Source organism: Littorina saxatilis, linkage group LG9, assembly GCF_037325665.1.
Source record: "Littorina saxatilis isolate snail1 linkage group LG9, US_GU_Lsax_2.0, whole genome shotgun sequence".
NCBI classification, from domain to species: domain Eukaryota; kingdom Metazoa; phylum Mollusca; class Gastropoda; order Littorinimorpha; family Littorinidae; genus Littorina; species Littorina saxatilis.
Window position 1 is genome coordinate 62,429,508 of NC_090253.1, and position 3,995 is coordinate 62,433,502.

The window sequence follows — 3,995 nt, forward strand, 5'->3', positions numbered from 1 at the left end:
ACACCCGTTCTGTCTTCTTAGTCACCGGGTCAGTAACCAGAATTAAAGAAGTAGGCTGTGAAGAAGACACAGAGGCACGCGTCTTTGATTTAGACTTAGACTTGTCTTTATCCTTCTCTTTTCCCGGTGAAGAGAGTAGGGAAACAAGTTTGCCCTTGCTTTTTGAGTTTTTGTCCGCCATTTGCAATATCGAACACGCGCACGTGGAGATGAATTACAACAGCGAAAATACTCAAACGAACGAAAATACTCGAACGAACGCAGCGAAGAGAAAGTGAAACGATCTTACCTAAAGATAGCAACGCAAAGACCAGGGTCAAATGGCCTTCCACGAAAGGCCAAGGCAAAAAATATGCCGGAGTACAACAACACGTCTGTGCAGTAGTGTTGAAGTGGGTGGAATGACGGCCGGTAGCAGGACCGCGCATGTGCGGGTTACCGGTAGGGGAGGTGACTCCCGTCCTTGACTACGGATTGTTTTTCTTAGGGAGTTACTTCCCCCCTTACCAGGGTCGAGTACTACTTCAATATCTTAGCAATGAACTGAAGTTAATGCCATTTATGTGAGTTGAGGTAAGAATATGTGATTGAATCCACAATTCAGAAGTCTTACCGTTGGAAATTAACGGCAAGCTGAATAATCGGAGAACAGATACTACAATTTGATCTTAGCCAAAAGGCCGAGAAGCGATAACCCTTTCGGACTCAAAAATCAAGTGCCATGAAAGTTGCAGACACTTACAAACAGGGACGCTGCCCTTCCATACTTGACAAAGCTACATTTTAAACCCACCAATTGCACACCCATCCCCCCATTCCTTTATCCTGCAGGTCCATTTCGTCCCACTCAACGTTGTTATTTAAAAGTAAGCCCCCTTCCCGGCGGTGATGAAGCATTAGGGCAACAATGTAAGATCGACTTTGAACCATTGAACACGTCATAGTTGCAGTGTAGATACGTGAAATGTCTTCGTGACAAAGGCTACTGTGTAGATTCTGAGAAGGGTTTGGATCACACAAGAAACAATTTGTTTTTAAGAGATCAAGATTTTGATAGAATTTGAAGTAGCAAATAAGAAAAGCCACATCTTGAAACCTGCTTCGTTTTAAAAGTAAAGGCCTGAACCTACTTAGTTTCAAACACGGAGACTGCCGAGTGAACTGGAAAGAGAAACAAACTTGCTTTGGTCCCGCATAACCTTATCGGTTGAAGGGACTTTTAAAAACAACTATATGCTGTAGCAGCGAGTGGCCTGGTGTTCAGTTCTTCACAGCCAGTAATCGGCATGACAACTATATGCTGTAGCAGCGAGTGGCCTGGTGTTCAGTTCTTCACAGCCAGTAATCGGCATGACAAGCAAAGAGGGGGCAGTACATACTGCTGCAAAACTCTTGACGCGCAGTCCTTTCATTATTAATTCTGCTGGGCCTGTTTGTAAACATGTTTGTATGTCAGTCAATAAGTGAAATCAGTCGTTACCTGTAATGACTGAAAATGTTACCGCCCTGATATGGCCCTTCGTGGTCGGCTGGGCGTTAAGCAAACAAACAAACTGAAAATGTTACCGCCCTGATATGGCCCTTCGTGGTCAGCTGGGCGTTAAGCAAACAAACAAACAAACTGAAAATGTTACCGCCCTGATATGGCCCTTCGTGGTCGGCTGGGCGTTAAACAAACAAACAAACAAACTGAAAATGTTACCGCCCTGATATGGCCCTTCGTGGTCGGCTGGGCGTTAAGCAAACAAACAAACTGAAAATGTTACCGCCCTGATATGGCCCTTCGTGGTCGGCTGGGCGTTAAGCAAACAAACTGAAAATGTTACCACCCTGATATGGCCCTTCGTGGTCGGCTGGGCGTTAAGCAAACAAACAAACTGAAAATGTTACCGCCTCGATATGGCCCTTCGTGGTCAGCTGGGCGTTAAGCAAACAAACAAACAAACTGAAAATGTTAGTCATTACATGTAATATGACTGTTTTATACAGGCATTACGTGAAATGACTAAAATCTCTAGTCATTACGTGTAATGACTAAACGTGGCTTTGTGGGGTCACAGTCAAGAAGTGAAATCAGTCAATAGATGACATTTGTTGGAACCTTTTCAGAAAATTAGACTTTTTCTATTTCCATTGATTAAAGTTAAATAGAAAAAAATTTAATGCATGTTCAAGTCTTGTTTTGGCATGAGTGGGTGTGATGACATACCACAGCTTAGACAAAATCATAATAGTTACAATCTTGGCTTTGCCATTCATAGACAGGTTATGACTCTTGAACAAGTTTAGGGGTTTGTCTATCTTTAACCTTCGCCGTAGGTCGTGAGTACTTTAGTAACAGTCCGGACTTTAATTGCGAATATCTCGAAAACTAGGTGGAATTCTGTAATGAGCTTTTGGAAATGCCTCAAACACCTAAAAATCTATTATCTCCTAAACCCGCATTAAAATTGATTGACAGGTAATTAAATAAACAAAGGTCAAACATCGACTATCTTCGCAGCACGTCGTGAGTACTTATGTAACCATACTTCTAACAGTGTAAGGGAGATAATTGTGGGTTCGATGTCAAAATAAAAGCTGAGTTATGGTTCCTGTTTATTTCAGGTAAGAATTAACTTGGTGCGTACCGTCACGGTTGGCCTAGTGGTAAGGCGTCCGCCCCGTGATCGGAAGGTCGTGGGTTCGAACCCCGGCCGGGTCATACCCAAGACTTTAAATTTGGCAATCTAGTGGCTGCTCCGCCTGGCGTCTGGCATTATGGGGTTAGTGCTAGGACTGGTTGGTCCGGTGTCAGAATAATGTGACTGGGTGAGACATGAAGCCTGTGCTGCGACTTCTGTCTTGTGTTTGGCGCACGTTATAATTATGTCAAAGCAGCACCGCCCTGATATGGCCCTTCGTGGTCGGCTGGGCGTTAAGCAAACAAACAAACAAAGGTCATCATGGAAGCAGCTTGGTCAGGAAAAAAGGCTGGAACGGCGGCGCATGGTGGTGACCTCACGGCTTCGGCAAGATCAAGGCAACGAGTTTTGCAAAAAAACAAATTTTTTTTACATTCGGGATAGACACTACAAAATGCGTAGAGGTCCCATTTAATCAATAAAACATAAAACAATGGCAAAATACGTCATCTGTTTGTAAAGCTGTACATCGAGGTAATAAAGAATGGACAATATAAAACAAATTGATATTTTTTGGAGGGGGGGGTGGGGAGGAGGGTGTTTTATTGCCGTGGGAAACAGGGAGCGATAGGAAGAGAGAGAGCCAAAGAGGTTGGGAGAAAGGGTGTGTGTGTGTCGAGTACAAAGGATGTCAGTGTGCGAGCTGATATATGGCGATGCACTGGTCGAGGTAGGGAAGGGGGTGGGCGTCTGTTGGTGCCTGCAAGGCTAATCACTGCGTGCTCGGCAGCAAAAACAGCAGCGCTTGCACAAAATAAGTTTAGCCCGTTTGCAATGACTAGACAATTTTCATACAAGACATGTTCGCAAGAGTATTCCGTTATACAATCATCATGGCTGGACATATGCAAAAACATGTTTTTACACACATAGATCAAACATTATTCCTCTACACATTCACACTTGGTCACCGGGCATGTACGTCATTCACTCTTTCTTTTCACGCTGCCTCTCACCCTCCTTTCAGCACATGCCCAATGACCATCAGTTACCGAATAGTTACATTTTAAGGAGGGAAGACTTTTTTGTTGCCTTCGGGTGACGTTACGGATTTTATGTATTAGAAGGGTTTTAATCTAAAAATGTGCAATAATTAACTTATGAGGTCCTGATTTGGCCTATTATGGTCCGCTGGACCCGAAAAGCAACAGCTAACTAACTAACTAACTAAGGAGGGAAGGTGTTGACCACCCGCCCCCTGCCGTTCAGCCTACACAGACCAGGCAGGATCCATAGGCGGGTGAACTTGTCAATCGTCAGACGACGATGGTCAATTAGGATTCTGTTGCTCACACGAGCTGTTAGGTATTT

At 44.0% G+C, this 3,995-nt stretch overlaps 1 pseudogene; it reads right to left on the reverse strand.

Moving 5' to 3' along the window:
* Positions 1-527: 527 nt before the first annotated feature.
* On the reverse strand, positions 528-692 carry LOC138977667 (U2 spliceosomal RNA; annotated as a pseudogene).
* Positions 693-3,995: the final 3,303 nt, after the last annotated feature.